Source organism: Cuculus canorus, chromosome 4 (genome assembly GCF_017976375.1).
Source record: "Cuculus canorus isolate bCucCan1 chromosome 4, bCucCan1.pri, whole genome shotgun sequence".
Lineage (NCBI taxonomy): Eukaryota > Metazoa > Chordata > Aves > Cuculiformes > Cuculidae > Cuculus > Cuculus canorus.
Genome location: NC_071404.1, coordinates 36835457 through 36853221, shown reverse-complemented (window position 1 = coordinate 36853221; position 17765 = coordinate 36835457). Strand labels below are relative to the sequence as shown.

Here is a 17765-nt window from a genome sequence, read left to right as displayed (position 1 = left end):
AATGGCCTTTCTGCATACCAACGCCCCACTACTTTGGGGGTAATCATAAATTTTAAGCGTTATCACTTCTACAAATGGACACTGTCTAAAAAAGCATGCAGTTAACTTTCAGAAGATGAAGTTACTTAGAACATTCTTAGTTAGAAAGTTAGAAAATTTATTCTCCTGGGGAAGTGGTAAAAGGGCAGAGAGGAAGAATGGGAAAGGTGTGAGAGACTCTAGAAGACAGAAAAATTGGAGATGAATCCGGCAGAAGAGCACCACTAGCACAGTAGGAGATGAACAAGAATAGGAAAGAAGCATGGAGGGAATAAACAGGACAGGAAGCAGCAGAGAAATAGCCAGGTTTGAGTAAAGAAAAGGTGAAGAACCAGGAATAGAGAAGAAATAGATGCGGAGTAGGGCATATGGAATGGATTTTTGAGAAATATATAGTCTTAAAGACCATTAGATAGTCTTGAAAACTAATCTCTTAAAGACCATTACCTGTGCAGGAACCAAATCCAGGATCCCTGCTAGTTTCATAATTCCTGGTATAATTGTGTTTCCTCTGCCATCAGTGATTAGTTCTTTTTTCTTTTTTTTTCTAAAAAAAAAAGAAAAAAAAAGGTTTAATAAAAAAAAAAAGTTCTTTGCTGTTTTAAGTTAATACATTAGTTTAAATAGCAGTAGGCAGGGATGTATATGTAAAAGTTCCAGTCTTCTTTGTAATCGATGAGGGCTAAGTATAGTAAAAAGGTCACGTCTAGGGCATTGCCTTATATTTCTTATGCAAAAGCAAGCATGTTATTTATTATTACAAATTTACAATTTTACAGTTGCAAAGCCGAGAACTTAAAGGTTAGGAAGTTGCTAGGACTCAGGTAGCCCACGTGTACATATGTTTCAGAGGTCAAGACAGCACTTAGGATAGTGCAGGCCAGGGAATCCTGAATAAAGTTTTTATCAGATTGAATAATTGTAAGCTGTAGAAAAATGTAGCAGGAAAGTGACCAAAGCAAAACTGTGTGCTCAGTTGTAATATTAGGAAATTGTTGTGATTTCCAACCTCAGATTTCCTCTCTTAAGTCAGGTGTAATACATATTTGTTTGCACTTTAACTTACCCATATTTAAAGAAGGATTCTTTAGCATCTGTAAAACTAATTACGTTGTGATAGCTGACAGAGTAGAGGTCACACAGGACTTTTGCCAATAAGGGAAATGACTAAGTCACAGATCAATATTACTATCAGCTGTATTATAAGCTGGAAAAAAAAAAAGCCTCCAGCTTCGCTACATGGATCCTGGCTATACAAAAATATTTATCCTCTGAATAGTTTCATGTGTTTAGACGATTTCATTGCAGCCTGGAAGAAGGACTTATGTGGTATGCGCTTGTAAGTCTTATCCTAATTATTTTCCTGTATCTTTTCTCTTAACATGCCCCGAATTTAGTCAGGCTAGTAAATTTAAATGCAGAAGTGCTTGTGCATTCAGCTCACATATTGAGGATAAAACATAGCACTCTATTTTTAACTACATCGTAACTTTCGATGAACTGCAATTCATCAAAATTAGGGGTATTGCTGTGAGTAAGTCTTTTTATGGTTACTAGACTGTTCCAGCAGTATTTTTATAGTAAAGTTCATAGTACATAAAACCACTAAGAGTGTCCTCAGTTCCTGTGAAAAGAATATGAAAGAAGCAAAGGTTTTATATTGAGAGAAAAAAAGCTGCATCACTTATTACTCATTTTTGACGCTGTAAGCCTTTCCCAGAAAAGTATTTCCAGATCTTCCACTGTTTTTTAATGGCACGAGGAACCATCTTCCCTTCATTCAAGAGGTGCCTCTGCAAGCCATCCATCAGCACGGGGTGCAAAGGGAATTCCTCCCATTGCCAGCCCCAAGCATTTGCTCTAGAATTGTTTCTTCTCTTTCTGTTTAGTTACAGATAGAAATGAGTTTAGAAATTCTGTTCCTGTGATGTTTGTTTATTGTATTCAGGTACCTGAAGTGGGAACTATCACAGCTCCTGCTTGCTATTGTTTGCTTTTAGAACTTGTTTTAACTGATACTGCTGGTATTACGAAATAAAGTTTTGAAATACTCTCAAGAGAATAGCAAGATAGTTGTGTTTCCTGATGAATTGCTTTACAGAGAATGTAATTATGCATTTTACAGGATTGCAATTTGTATACCACATAAAGCACATGTTTACTTGTGGGAATTGTGTGGTTTTGCTGTAATTATTAGAGCCTATTGATTGTCTTCCATTATGTTAATGTTTCCAAATTAAGCAATATGAAGCAATTTTCTGCCATGCTATATCTCAGAAGCCTTAGGGATATTATCTGCAACTTTTACTGCAAGTTTAAAGGCCTTTGTGAATAAAACTTATAATTCACTTCATTGTAAATTTTTCTCCTGATTGTAATCAATGAACCTTATACCGTGGAATATAAATGAGGTGACAAAGGAGGACCTAACACTTCTGAGGTAGGAAAAGAGTGATGGTAAGCGGCACAATGGGCATTCAATTGACTTCTTAGACAAAAATACTTTCGCCCTTTCTTTTGAAGACAGGCTACTTTCAGATAATCATAAGCTGTTTGCAGCTATGACCACTTTAGAAGGGAAGAATAATTTTAATGATGAGTCATTATCATAATTGCTTCAGCATTTCCTGCACTACTTAATAATATAGCTTATTTCTGGCCATATAATACTTTATTGGCTTTTGAAATACTGTGTTATCTGTTCAATTTGTGGAAAAGTATCAAAGGAGAATAACTGAATGTTAGGGGTGGAAGCACCAGAAGATTTCTGGCAATTGTTTCCGAGATTGGTTGCAATCAAGTTGTCCTGATTTTACTTCTTCTAATCTTACTTCAAAAATACAGACATATTCTCTCTTCATTTTTGGTTCTACAAATTTCTTTTAGGCTAATTCCTGCCTCCTGCTATTCCTGTTTTATAGGTTTGTATGTTATTCTCACACTTAGTATTATTTAATCAATTCTCATTTTTTTCAAGTTGATTCCTATTTGACTTTTACTCCATTTCATATCATATGTTTCTATGCTTTCATTTCTATTTCTTCTCCTCTTCTCTTTCTAGATTTGTTTTCCTTCTTACCATCCTTTCTGCTTTATTTTTCTGTGTCTCATTATTCTCTTTTGTTATATTTTTCCCTTCCACTTCTGTGTACATTTCCTATTTTCTTCTTTATGGTACCTCTTATAAGAAAGAGAGAAGCACAACTTGTGAGGTCACAGACATAATTATAAGATGAGAAGATAGCTTTTCATTTCTGTATATCTCAAAGTCCTTGGAAAATTAGGGAAACAGAAACCTTCAAAGGTGTGTGTGTGTGTTATACGTAGGTGTTTCTAAATGAATGTACAAACACAAACACTACTGTTTGTATATGGCTTTTGAAAAGGGAAAGAATTATCTCAGCTTCTTCAAGTAGTCAGAGGATCAGAAATAAATTTATGGGTAAAATTGTGGACATGGAAGTCTGTAATTTCCTGCCAGTTACTTTTATGTAAGAAAGATAATGAAAATAATTTTACATTCTGAGCCCTTCCTAGCAAGAACTTTAAATCTGAGAGTTTGTTGATATGTCAGGAAAAAATATAACTTGTTTGGTTTTTTTTTTCACAAAGCAGTCATTGGCACAGGACAAAGTTTGTACTCAGAATCCAGAGGAGAATATCTACGGCCTTTGTTTAGAAAATGTAATATAGTAGAAGTGTATGAGTTAGTTAAATACCAATTTCTCCCTTGATTTCTTTTGTGATGCTTTTGTAGAGGCACTGAATATCAATGATCCTAAGCTGCACTACTTAGGAGGAAGTCTTAATAGAGGAAGCAGACTTAAGAGGACAATAGACTTATTACCAACCAGACAGACTCATCCTGACCCTGTTTCATTGGACTTTTTCAATACAATTTTGGATGATGAGGGATCATACTTTTTTTTTTTTTTTTTATATTAATATTTTTTTAAGAAATACAGTGGTAGGATGTGGGAGGCATGTATTCCCCATTTTCACACTTAGGATGTTAGGAGAAGAACTGTCTTCTTCGTACCTATGCTTAATATATCTTTCACATTGAAACCAAAAGAATTTATGTTGACTCCTCTTACAATGATTAGTTTGGAAGATTTAAATGTTTTAAGATTTTCCTGGAAGCTGCAGAATCTTTTGGTATGCTCCTGAAGAAGAAATTCAGTGAGCAGCAACAGAATCCTTTTTAGTATGGTTTTAATCCTATACCAGTGGCCACACTTGCACAGCATCCATATGTCAGATTCCCTAATCCTTGATAAGGATACACAAACTAAATCTCCTGAAGAGGTGTAGCCATATGCAAGCCCTGAGATTAAATAACCATTTATACGTGTGACATCTTGTAATGATATTATTTTGGGTTATAACTCACAATAAGTACAGTCCATTATAGTGTGAAGGTCAAAGAGGACAATTTAAAACACTAGTCAGTATGTTTCAGATAAAATATAGTGAGGAACAATGTCTTAACCTGTCTTTCATGAGATTAATACGTTGCTGATACATCTTGGTAGCTTCATGCTTCTGAGCACGGGGATGTTGGTCCACATGATGAGCAAAGGAACAACTCTTTTTGATTGCCAGAGTTATTTCTGTTCTTTGGCAATAGTAACGGGGCCAGATACCTACTAACCTACTGATATAGCAGTACGTATTTGATGTGTTGTGTCTGAGTCCAGGATTAGATACATAAATTGAATGACTCTCCAGACATGACCTTTGTTTTTAAGAAGCTGATGTTCACTAGAAGGGCTGCTTACAAACTTTCAGTCTTTGAACATAAAAGTTCCTTTCAAGTTAATAATTAAGCTATTTAAAAATAAAGAAGTAGAATGCATTTGATCTAGCTTTTCATACCTTCTGAGTGCCTTGAACAAAGCTGCTTAATTCTAAAGGTCATGGGTGCAAAGTAAAATAGTGTCATCTGGTTTAGAGGAGGAATTCATCCAAGGGAACACTGAGCCAGGATTCATCTGAACAGCTTGCACCCAAAGACAGAGATTATATAAAATATTTTTTTTAAATATTGTATAAAGTCGTACTTCTCAAAAATAATAAGCTTGACTTTTTCTAGTAAAAGCATCGCTATTTATTCACCCTTTTCTGCCAAGATTTTCTGGTATTTCTGCAGAAATTACGGAAAAGGAAATATGAAGGAGGAAAAAGAAGAGACCAAAGGGAATACTTAGTAAAATATTTTACTTAGTTTTTAAAAAAGATGTTTTTGCAGAAAAGCTTATATAACTTTGTCAAAGGCAGTTTTGATTTGCAGAATTTAAAAATAATTATTTATGTTTTGAATTAGTGCAAATACAGCATTTAAGAAACTGACCTTTGCATTACTTACTTCACTAATTACCTGCAAAGAACCACCAAAGCATAAAATATAATTTTAATTTTTGTTAAATGGGCAAAAATTGCAAAGTACTTTCCTAAAGTTCAGGTGTTAGAACTAATATCTTTGGCATATTTTTACTTTCTAAAACTGTGCATTGTGTCTTGAAATTTTGTCATTACAATGATCGCTGCATGAATTGTTCACTTCCATACCCAAGTATTTTTTCCATTTTTTCTCTTTTCAGTTCTTTCTAATAGACAAATAACAATAATAATACATACTGATTTTTAAGAGCAAAAGTATTATGTTTATGATATGGAAGAGGAGTTGGTAAGAATGCAGAGGCCATTTCCACATAATAACAGTGAAGTCCCTAGAACTGATTCTTCATTTTTCTCCATAAGCAAACCCCTCAACTAGTATTATTTAATTTCTGATCAGAATATGATTGCATAGTGAGTATTAGTGGCTATGGTAGACAAGCCATTTTTAAAACTCTTTTCAATCTCAAAGAATATTGAGTAGCTCATCTATAAATAAATGCATATTAACAGCTTAGTAGTAATACTTATTCAGCATGTAAATGTCTATTCATTGTCGCTGACATTGAGTGTAAAGGGAGATTTTAGCATTAGATGAAGGGAGTTACGTTGTAGTTGCAGTTAAGCATTAAAAAATAATCTTCAGTATCCTGCATTATAAACATCTTTGAGCCATTCTACTATTGCTGCTTAATTTTAAAAGGTGAAATCATACAATTTGTACATATATTGAGGTTTTGAAATAGGTCTTTCAGGGAGTAGTGTGTTATAAGGTCCCCATTTACTCTCTTTAAAGGGTTCTTAAAAGGTTCTAAGTCCTGATTGGTCCAAGCTAAGGTGAAACTGACACCAAGAAATATTTTCAACAATTGTTTTTATTGTGCATTTCTCAGGCTGTGGCTGTGGCTATTTGAAAGCCTACATTGGTTGTAGGAGAAAAGGAACAAAAGAGAGAGAGAAAAGAGAAAGGGAGAGAGAGATAAGTATCACCACCCTTGGTTTCAGGGACTTGTCCATCTGTCATCGAGATCCTTAGGTGGTGGGAGCATGCCTGGTTGCTTGTGAAGGCAACTTTTAAGGAGCACTTCCATGCCCCTTCCTCCTCACTAGCATCAAAGTCAGAAGGAGACATGGTTGAGGTGTGGCTTCTGTCTGAGGACATGAATCTGCTGAGTCCAGAGGAGGGCTATGAAGATGATCAGAGGGCAGGAGCACCTCCCATATGAGTAAAGGTTTGGACAGTTGGGCTTCCTTAGCCTAGAGAAGAGAAGGCTCCAGGGAGACCTTACAGCAGCCTTCCACGACTTAAAGGGAGGCTACGGGAAAGCTGGGGAAGGGCTGTTTATCAAGGAGTACAGTACAGAAGAGCAACAAAGCTGGTGAAGGGGCTGGGGAACAAGTCTTATGAGGAGCGGTTTAGGGAACTGGGTCTGTTTAGCCTGGAGAAAAGGAGGCTGAGGGGAGACCTTATCACTCTCTACAACTACCTGAAAGAAGGTTGTAGAGAGGTAAGTGTTGGTCTCTTTGCCCAAATGGTAAGTGATTTGATGAGAGGGAATGGTCTCAAGCTGCACCAGGAGAGGTTCAGATTAGACATTAGGAAAAACTTCTTCACTGAAAGGGTTATCGAGCAGTGGAACAGGCTGCCCAGGGAGGTTGACCATCCCTGGAGGTATTTAAAAGATGTGTAGATGAAGTGCTCAGAGATATGATTTAGTAGTGGAGAGGTATGGTTGGACTTGATGATCTCAAAAGTCTTTTCCAATCTAGTGGTTCTATGATTCTATGATAGGATGAGGGGTAATGGTTTTAAGCTTAAAGAGAGCAGATTTAGATTAGATATTTGGAAGAATTTTTTTTTACTGTGAGGGTGGTGAGACACTGGAACATGTTGCCCAAAGGATGCCCCATCCCTGGAGTTGTTTAAGGCCAGGCTAGATGAGGCTTTGAGCACCCTGATCTAGAGGAACATGTCCCTGCCCATGGCAGGCAGGTTGGAACTAGATGATCTTTAAGGTCCCTTCCAGCCCAAACCATTCCATGATTTTGTAACTCTTTCCGTGCATGTCGGGCAGCGATCTCTGGGGGTTCCAGAGGATCTTTTGTATTTTTAGCCTCCAAAATGCTTGGCAAACAGTTCATGAATCGGTTAAGTTTGATTTCTCTTCTGCTCTGAGTGGCTGATTTTTGGGAACTCAGTTCTGAATACTGAGTCAAACCTTCATTACACTCTGTTCCTTCGTGCAGTTCCTGTCATCACAGCAACCTAATGGCAGAACATAGCAAACTAACCACAGAACATCCTATTCAGAAAAATGTTTGAGACATTCTCATCAAAACAGCGTCTCACAACTAGAAAAATCCAGGAAAACATTACAGATCTGCAAACAGATAAATGCTATAGGCCTGTCCCTTCTTCACTACTGATGGTCGGAGTACATAAGATGAAATATTGTATCTTATATAACAAAAAGGGCACATTTGCTGGAACTGATATTGAGAAATGTTCATATAAACTACTTTAGAAAACATACACAGAGGTTTGTTGTTTTTTTTTTTTCCATCAAATCTGCTTGGAGGAGCATTCTAAGTTGAATTCTCTGATGGTAATGGAGTATTATAAATTTAGGTAAGAGTAATTCCCTAGGAAATGCATAAAGTAGTCAAGTAAGAAAGCTGGACATGATCAAAGGAATAAGATTAGATTATGTGATAACAAATTTAAACCTCTCTCTAGGAGCGTGTCAGTGATAGTATGTATAGACAAAAGTTGAGGTCACAAAATGAGGGAAAAGCAGAACTACTAACAGTACACATGTAAGTGTCACAAATATAGAGGTACTTAGAATTGACTTTTCCTTGTTTTTTTTCTGTTCAAATACATTTCTCTCTTCAGTTTAAATATTTTTGGCATATATCTTGCGTATATTTTATGCATGCCTATCCTTGCTATCCTATTACCTACCAAGACAAAAAGCTTCTCATGAATAGTCAGAACTGTTTGATCAGTAAGACAAGTACTTTACAAAATGTAAAACCATTTTAACTGATTTTTTGTATCATACTGACATTTGTAATTATAGTTCTTTTCATCAAGATTAAAGCTTGAATAAATTCTGAACCCAAGCGATTTGTAGGAAATATTTTTCATTTTACTTTGGAGCTCTGAGAGAAGAAATAGTAGGAATCCACTTCCTCTGAATACCTCAGGAAAAGGAAAGTTGGTCACAGTTGCATATATGACGTTGTCAGGGAGGAAAAGCCTCAGCATTGGGGTTTTTTTTTTCCCTTTTCTTTCCTAACAATTAAAAAGGTAGTTAAAACTTTATAAATTTCAATTGTTTCCAAAGTGAAATTTTCTTTTGGGACAATATGAATAGAAGACACTCAGTTCCTTTAATTTACAGAGTATACTATGTTTACATGAAGAAATATGAATTCTTGGAGGGAGTTTATGAGCATAAATAATCTGAAACAAATGAAAACTTATAAGTAGCTTTCCATGTTACTGAATGCACTATCTTAGTGTTGTCTGTACGTCAAGGTTCTCCTAATCCTATTAGTAGCTCCAGGAATTATCTGAAATCTCAACCTTCCTACATCCAAAGTAAAAGAAATTATCTTTTTTAATTTATGTGATGAGCTATGTTGCAGCTCTTGCTGTAATTACTGTATTTCTTTCCCAACAAATATTGTCACTTTGCTTAATGGTAAGCCATACTTCACATTATTGTTTCCATTTTCTCAGAAAAGCATCTGGAGATAGACATGTAATGGTATTTCTCTGGTAATAATTGTGTTAAATAACTGCAGAAAAGAGATAGCACATAACTATTTATTAGTATAATTCTGCTGCTATTGCACTCCAGTGAAGATCAGGGCTCCAGGCTGTGATATAACAAGATACTAAGAGCTTGTCAGTTTAAATACCCAGGTGAAAAAAGGGTTGCTAAAACTAAAAGAATCATGAATAGAGTGATGATTTGGATATGCTGTATCTTTGATTCTTCTTTTATTTTATAAATAGTCTTAGATTAAATACATACAGAAAAAAAAAAACACACCTAGAAGAAGCATGATTAAAATAAGAGTTTAGAAAATAACTAAAAGATGGAATAAAGAAACAAATGTGAGAAGGAAAAACAGATAAGAAAGCAGAAATTTAGTTGAAAAGGGTGTTCCAGAGCATTGTTCAAGATTTACCATCAGCGGTATAGCAGAGAAAAAACCAACATCTGAAAACATCCTGGTAACTGCAGGAGCAATCTCTGCAGCTGCTTCTGCTTGCTACTCTGCAGCTGAGCCCCCCAAGAGTACCTTTACCAGGAAGTTAGGAGAACTGTTATACTGCTACAGAAAACAGGCTGACAATAGTAAAATGCTTATTGTAACAATACATGTTCTATTTTATGGCCTTGCAAAGCAAATATAGCATAAAGCCTTGCTTTAATTTAGTTGTGGGGTGGGGGTTTTGCATGCACAAAATCTCAAGGCTATTGCACGTGAGCAGGTGGTGTGGGATTTCAGCAAAGGGGAGATTGGGTCAAGCTGGTGCCTTGCATTATGGGCCCAGCTGGGAGGTTTAGAGCAGGGAGAAGAGCAAATGAGAGACAAAGGAGTGAGAGAGGGAGAGCAAGCAGGTGGTCTCTGCCGAGGCTCATTGAGCACACCTGGGAAAACCACTTCCCAGCATACCTTGCTAGATCACTGAGGGATTGTTCTCAGGAAAGCACGTTTTTGGGGTTTATGGCTTCTGTTAGCCTTGTGGCTAAGCAGAAGATGGCATGCCAGCAGCAGAGTACTTGCAATGTGTGGGGCAGAAGCCCAAAGAGAGCCTGGCTTATTATGGATCTAGGTAGTTCTGGAACTGGGTGATAAACCTGATCGCTTGAAACCAGTGGTACTCCGTTTGAAGAAAAGGAGCTGATACTATGATGAGTTAAGTAGAAAGAAGTAAGTAGTACTATATTTTGTTTTATAAAACTTAGTATACAAATCCTGGAGAATCCCAGAGGAAGGCTTGTATTCTTATTTTACCTTGTTCTCTTCCAACTAATCCTGCCAGAGAGGAAGACATAGCCTATCAAAACCATAGGAAATCTTCATGCTGGTGGGGGAGGCACACCAAGCAGAAATGGCTCAGAACATGAGCAGTCTTTACAGCTGCTTAGCTATTCTCAGTATGAAGCAAGTGAACAGAGATTTGCACTGAAATGCCTCTGGCAAAGAAGGGAAGTCAGTGTGGGGATGAAGGTGAGGTGCTTTTAAGTTGTCCTGCTTTCTTCCATAGTCTAGTAACTGTTTGCAAGCCCGTTCTGGTAAACTGACAAATGTTTTGGGAATAGCAAGGTAACTGTAAACAACAACTACCAGAGGTTGATGTGCTGCTGGGTCAGTTACAAGAGTTGAAGGTTAAAGGCCGTGATTCTGCAGCTTGTGCTGAGCTACTTTATGTTGTATTCTTAAATTAATAAACCTAGCTGTGACTGCGTGGTGTTATAGGAGTCCTTCCCGGGCTGTATAGCCTTGTGGAACAGTTCTCTGGTGTAGTGAGCTCTGAGCCTTAACAAGTAGATGAAGTATGAGGAGTCTTGCTGCTATTGCTTTGTGCTTCAAGTACTATTCCTAGCATGCCTTCTTTTATTCTTGTACTCCATTATGCTGTGCCCTGTTACACTTGTCATTCTTTCCAACTGAAGTCTAATCTAGTCCTCTTTCTTCCTCTCTATATTTTTTTTTTAATTTTCATACTTTTTTGATGTTTTCCTCCTTGAGCACATTCTCTTATCACTGTTCTTTTTTTGCTTGCAACTCTTTCCCATTCCCACTTTGTGTCACTTTCTACTCCTATTTTCCCACATCTCATCTTGTTCTCTTATCTCATTCTGTTCTCATTAAATATCTCTTGAGGAGAGTTTTTTAAGGTAAAAAGAAAAAGAACTAAATACTGTGCCAGTTCCCTTCTAAAGGCATTTCATCTAATTACTAGCCAACCAGTTGTACTTGCATTACCAAACCATGTTTTCTCCTGTGACTCACTTGTAAATCACTTACATATGCAACATTAAATATAAAGATAAGCTGATTCATGGTGTAGTCAAGCCTAACGAAAAGACTGCAAGAAGCCTGTATTTTTAATCTAAGTGATTTTCAGTGGGCACAACTCTTGACTGCAGGTGTCCATATGGAAACTGCGGAATAAACTGTTTCCTCAGTCTAGTGAAAGCCAGTTGGCCAACAAATATTGGTCTGGTGGGAGTGAAGTTGAAATAATATGAAACACCTGAGAGAGTGTGAATTAGAAAGGTAGCTGTAAATAGCATTTTTTTTTAAAGGGCAACTTGAGTGACAAAATTAGAGTAAATATCAATTCACTGTTATGTCTACAATTTTAGTAGTTATTAAAAACAACTGGCAACCATAGAAAGCTGGGTCACTCCAATTAGTCCTTCTTTATAAGAAAGTTTGGGGGTTTTTTCCTAACTCTTTAAAATCACCTTTCAAAGGCATAAAGACACTTTTGGAAATGTCAGATGCATAAGAAGTGAAAGAGAAATTTCTTTATATATTCTTTTTTGATGCTTTTAAAAGATGAACTTTCTTCTTTTCACTCCCATTTCCTGCTAATTGTCACTAACCATAGCATCGCTTCTTGTAACCCTGTTTTATTATAAATGACACACTACAGATCTCTGACCTAAGCAGTAGAATTTTTATTTTCAGAAGTATTATTTTTTTAATCATCAATACTTAAAAGTTCTTTCTAAAGGGGGTGGGGGAGGGCAGGGTAGGACATCTATTGCAGTTTAATGTCTGCTTACTTTAGGAATGAATAGGTTCTTTTCATTTACAAGCCTTGACATCTGGCAGTCCTCTGAGGACTTCTCTCCCTCTGGGAAAGGGGTACTGGTGGAAATGCGAAAACGTAGGAAACATAACCAATAAGCTTAGTCCTGACTGTAGGTTGTGTATTCTGAGTAGAAGATTAATAGAGAGAAGGTGTGATGGTGCGGGCACACCATAGTGGGAGGACCAATGTGCTGTGCCTATAGTGTATTTATTGGTGCAGGTGGGTTACAGATGTTATTGTACCAGGTTCTAAAAAACAAACAAAAAAAAAAAGCCCCAACACAGGATGAAGAATATGTGGATGCCGTTCAGTGGAAGGTAGTATGGACATATGAGCCAGTGCTAGCTTGAGCTCACATACCTTCATGATTCTGTGCAGGTATTGTGCAGTGTAATTATATTGCGTAATGATAATACATCTGCCTTACTTATGTAATTGATATGCAGTAAAATAAGCCTTGCTTCTCAAGTGTATGATTTGTTAGGTGAGGTGCAGGTCTGTACTGATGAGATTTCTGTACTAATAAATAGCTGCACCTCCTAGAGGCTACCAACTCCAGTACTCTGTTGTTCCAAGGATGTGCTTGCGTTTGCAAACCCTTTTCCAGATAATGTTTGGCTAAAGAAATTGTTTCTGTCATATTTTCTGGGTTTTGTTTATCCCTACATAGTTGCTTCCATTTAACAGTGTGTATTTTAAAAAATATACAAGAAATTTTAACCTAATCATATCAGCTTCTCACTGTACCTGTGTTTGAGCTTTTGTGAATGAGATAGCTGTGACTGAGGGACTGTATTAAATGAATAAATGTAAAATAAGACTGAAGCACAAGTGAGGCCTGTATTCAGTCAGAAATAGAGTGAAGTCTCCCTTTCAGTGTCCTATCACGTAGGGGCATACGTTTGCTCATCTAAAAGCAATAAATTGCCTATGCATAATAAAAAAGTTTCACCTCTTTATGGTTCACCATATAAAACCTGATTTCTATAGAACTCTTTTGCTGACTCGTGTGTGCTTTTATTACTGCTTTTTAGATTTAGTTCATCTTTAATTTTTTCCTTAAAGCAGTGGAATTTTTTTTCTGCCATTGCTCTTAAATTATTTTTTCATGGCATTGTTATGAAAGGGTTCTCCTGAAAGTATTAAATATCTCTTAAGTTTTTAACTGAATTAATAAACCATTGATGAGCAAGTTTGATATATATCTACTTAGGCTTATTCTGCGTGATTTTATGTGTATTTTTTTATGTTCTCAAGTTCAGGACTGGATAGATGCTGAATAACTTGATTTCTTTTGACCAGCAACCTAGCATACCACCTGGTGTAAGCTCCTGCCAGCAGCAGACATGAAGAAAGGAATTGATTATTCCATAGTTAACTCTTTGCTTTCAAAGCATATTTTTAAAGTGTTTCAAGCCTGTTGGAGCAGCATGCTGTGTTCACTTGGTATGTTAAGCCCTGTCAGCCTTTTATGGTTACCAGTCACTGGCAGACACTTCTTACTGTACCAGTTTCTGTTGTGCCAGCCCTCTACCTAGCACACAAAGCTGTAGGCCTGTGTAGAAGGTGGTGGAATTTATCATTATCATTATTTATCAGAGGTGTGTTACATAACAACAAAATGGCCTGCGTGATTATCAGAACAGAGTACCTTGAGTAACTCCCACATGAAGTCCTTGCATCAAGTCTAAATTGAAGCTTACCTTTGAGAAAAGATCTCATCTTGAAATAAGGTCCAGATGGATGGAGAATCTTCTCAGTATATTGATTAATCATTCCAGTGATTATTAATCCTGTTCTGTTGGATATAGTTTTTAACTTTTATTTAACTTCTAGATCTAGACGTGAATCCTTCCAACATATTAACAAGATTAGAGCCGTCTGTTCTCACATTGATATTATTTTTCTCTTAACCTTCTCACTGATAGGCAAAATAGTTTGAGGTTTTGCTCATGGGTGGTGTGTCTTCTAGTCCTGGTGTTCTATTTTTAAGTTTGTCTACTCTTTTTTTTACCGTATGAGGGGGTGAACTAACTTGAAACACATTCTGCTTCTCTAATCATACTTTAAGCGTGTATATCTTGTCGTGTGAGGGCTCTATTACATGCAATCAGTCCCAGGTGGATACCACTTAGATGCTTTAAATTCTGTTGGATTCATGAATTGTTTGTCACTGTATATAGCTTATGGAATTCTTTCCTTTTATTTTTTTTTAATTTTCTTTTGCTATAAGGCAGCTATCTTTCTGTCATAGTCCAAGCCTATAAAACAGTACAAAAAGCAAAGTAACTGCATACACTGGCCCAGAATTCTACTGAGACAGGTATGTTTACAGGAAAGCTTTAGCAGTGTTTTTTTCTTAATCAACAGAGTAAGAAATATTTGCAAATATCAAAGTCATATTATTTCTTTGTTGTCGTGTCTGCTGCAGGTCTGAAGCTTGTCAGTGTAGGAGTATAAGCAGAGCTCTGTGGTTCCCTGCCACTTGGTCAGCAGGAGAGAAGTTTCAAGTTGATTATTTTGAACAAGTTGAGTTCTTGAGTAATGTCAGGCACCATATCCCAGGAAAGCATGTATACAATGTAGCTTATTAGTATACCTGTTCAAGGCAATAAACTTGTGTTTACCGGCTACTGCAAAGTGTTTAATTTCCAAGCATGTTTTTTAACCTTTGCTTAGCACGGTTTTGATGTCAGGTTGCTCCTGTTCAAACAGAAAAGCTTCTATTTTGAAACCAAGTTTAAGTAGAATAACAAAATTAATTATAAACTGAAAACAAAATTTTACCAGTGAGTCACACCCAGTTTCTAGGGTTTTTTGTTCTCATTTTGTTAGTAAAGACTTGCTAATTAACATGTATATAAATATTTATGTATTTTTAACAATTGAAGTGGGAGACTTGAGAGAAACTTAAGGATTCTGTTATAGATAATGCTAATGTTATAAACAAGGAAGGTTATCCTTTGTTAATTTGAAAGTTGAATAAAATCTGATTCTTGCTTCACAGTAATAGTTAAGTAAAATATTAAAAAAAAAAAAAATCAAACCAAACAAAAAAAATCAAACCAAACAAACACCACACCTTACCTTTGAGAGATAGAGACCGTTCCTCTTGCATTCAGACATCTCAGCCTATACCAAAACATCTCTAATTTTAATGATCTAGGTAATCTGGAAACAGTGAAAATCATCTTTAAATCATCTATGTTGTTTCATCTGAATGAATATTACTATGGAATACTGGAAAAAATACCGAGTACATGTGTGTTATTACATAACATGTTTTTCAACCTATACAAGAAAAATAAATGATCACTTCTCTTATATTTTAGAAGAATAATTCCTCATAATACTAGCCTTTGAAATAGGCAAAATGGTCTTAATTTGGAAGCTGCTTCTAGGTTTTCTCATAGTGGTAAATATGTTAACAGAAAAAACAGGTTTTAATTGCGTTTATTTATTGCTGAGTGATTTATGACTCTTATTTATTACTTCTTATCATGCAATTATCCTGACACTTGCTCGAAGTTCTGCAGGTCTAAGCTCAGTTGTAGTCTTTTATCCAAAGCTCTCCACAGATGAAATTAAACATGGACTTCTATCTCAATTATTTTCTTGATAAACCTGCAAATAAAGTCTTTCCATTGCAGGATAGCTACATCTTGGTTTTTGTATTAAATGTCACCTTTTGTGTTATATGAAGAATGTAAGAGCCTGGTGGAGTTTAAAATAAAATATAATTCTACCTAATCTTTGAACTTGCGAGGGGGGGGATAAAAAAGTACTTGAAACTAAGATGTTTTAATGAGTACAAATACATATTCGCTTTTAAAGATCAGTTTAGCCCATAATGACAACTTTTAACTTTATTTATATTGCTTATATAATTTTAGTATCTCAATAACTGAGAGCACATGGTCATGGATTTTTCATAGTACTACAGCGTGTAAGGAGTCATGCAACAAATTCAGAATCATTTTATGTATTAGAACACAGATACCTGTGGGATTAACTGTTTTCATGGATCTTGTACCCTGACAAAGTCAGGCTTTTAATACAATTCATCTTGTTTGCTATTTCGATTACTAGAAATTGGTATTTCAGTGTAAGGAAGAGAAAATACAAGTGGGATTGTCTGTAAGATAAGCAAATGATAGAAAATTCTTTTTGTTTTGGTTTTCTGTTTATTTCTTTCTGCTGTAGCAATATATTTAGCTCAAAATTGGAAAATAACAATGTAAGAGAATCTACTTTTGCACTACTTAATTGCGGGTTCTAGATAGAAGACAATTGGCAGTGTGATCAGGCTTACGTTTTTCTCAGATCTGATACACTTAAGTCTAATGGAACGCATGATAAACTGGAAATACAATCTCCTTGATTTCAATATTTTAAAAAGTAAAAAAAGTTATGTCCAGTGCATATCTTTATTATCTGGTCCTAATCCTGGAATTTTACCCTGTCTGTAATAAGAGAATATGTCCTTATTGTAATAATTATTGTCTACTGCTAGAGTACTAGAATGAATAAGAGCTTGTTTTTCGTTTCATTAGACTTTTATTTGTGCACATTCTGAAATATTTTCCTGTGGTCCGAAGGTGGCATCCTTAGCTCGTTCTGTCAGTGTCTCTATTAAGACTTAATTTCTACTTGTCCTGCATTTGTGAATTTTAATTCATGGGGAAAAAAGTTGAAGAAATATCATAGACTTTATTGTAGATATAGTTCTTATTTATTTTGTGAAAAGATTCTTATTAACAGTTGCAATTCAAGGTTTATTCTATATTAAATTAATATTCCTGTTGTTTTGACTTCTTAACAGGCAATAACTTCAAACTCGAACTTCATGGTTTCATTGAGAACTTAGATTCCACAGCGAGGAAGTAACAGTAAGTATTTATGTATTTTTTGTAACATTTTTATAAGTCTGTGTAACATTTGCTCTACATGTGTTCTGGAAAGCCAGCTATGGCTAATGCAGAAATGCTACAGGTAGGATCTCTCAGTGGATCAAGTGGTGGTTCTTCAGAAAATTCGGTTATCTTTCAAAAAAAGCAGAACCAAATCAGGGTAAAGGCATTCATTTCAGTTAGCTATAATTCTTGGTGCTTTCATTGAATGCCATAATTGTGTTTATTAAACAAGTTATTGAAGTTCCTAAAATTATTGAAAGTTAAAGTGGAAGTGTTACTATACCTTTACAAATAGTTTTAGTGTATTTTAATGGGTAAACAGAAACCAGGAAACAAGAAAATTGTTATATTAGAAGCAAGATGAGTGTCAGTGTTCTGAAAGATTAATCAAAGATGTGAAACTGGTTCATGATTAAGATATTTCCAGGTTATTGCATTTGGTTTTATGCAGCTGGAGTTAAAAATAGTACTGGGCGCATCATCAGTAATAATTCTTTGTTTCTTCTTTTTTTCTTCTTTGTTTCTTCATGAAGACACTATTCTTCTTAGTAGCTCCTTTCTTT

The 17765-nt window shown here is 35.8% G+C and overlaps 1 protein-coding gene across 18 annotated transcripts in view; it reads left to right on the top strand.

Annotated features, from left to right (window-relative positions):
* The window catches only part of TENM3 (teneurin transmembrane protein 3), a 1341795-nt gene that overhangs the window by 315359 nt on the left and 1008671 nt on the right, over window positions 1-17765 (top strand). For all 18 annotated transcript variants that reach the window (XM_054065057.1, XM_054065066.1, XM_054065065.1 and 15 more), the window contains exon 4: window positions 17112-17178. The gene's annotated coding sequence lies outside the window, so the exon portion shown is untranslated. The remainder of the gene's footprint in view (window positions 1-17111; window positions 17179-17765) is intronic.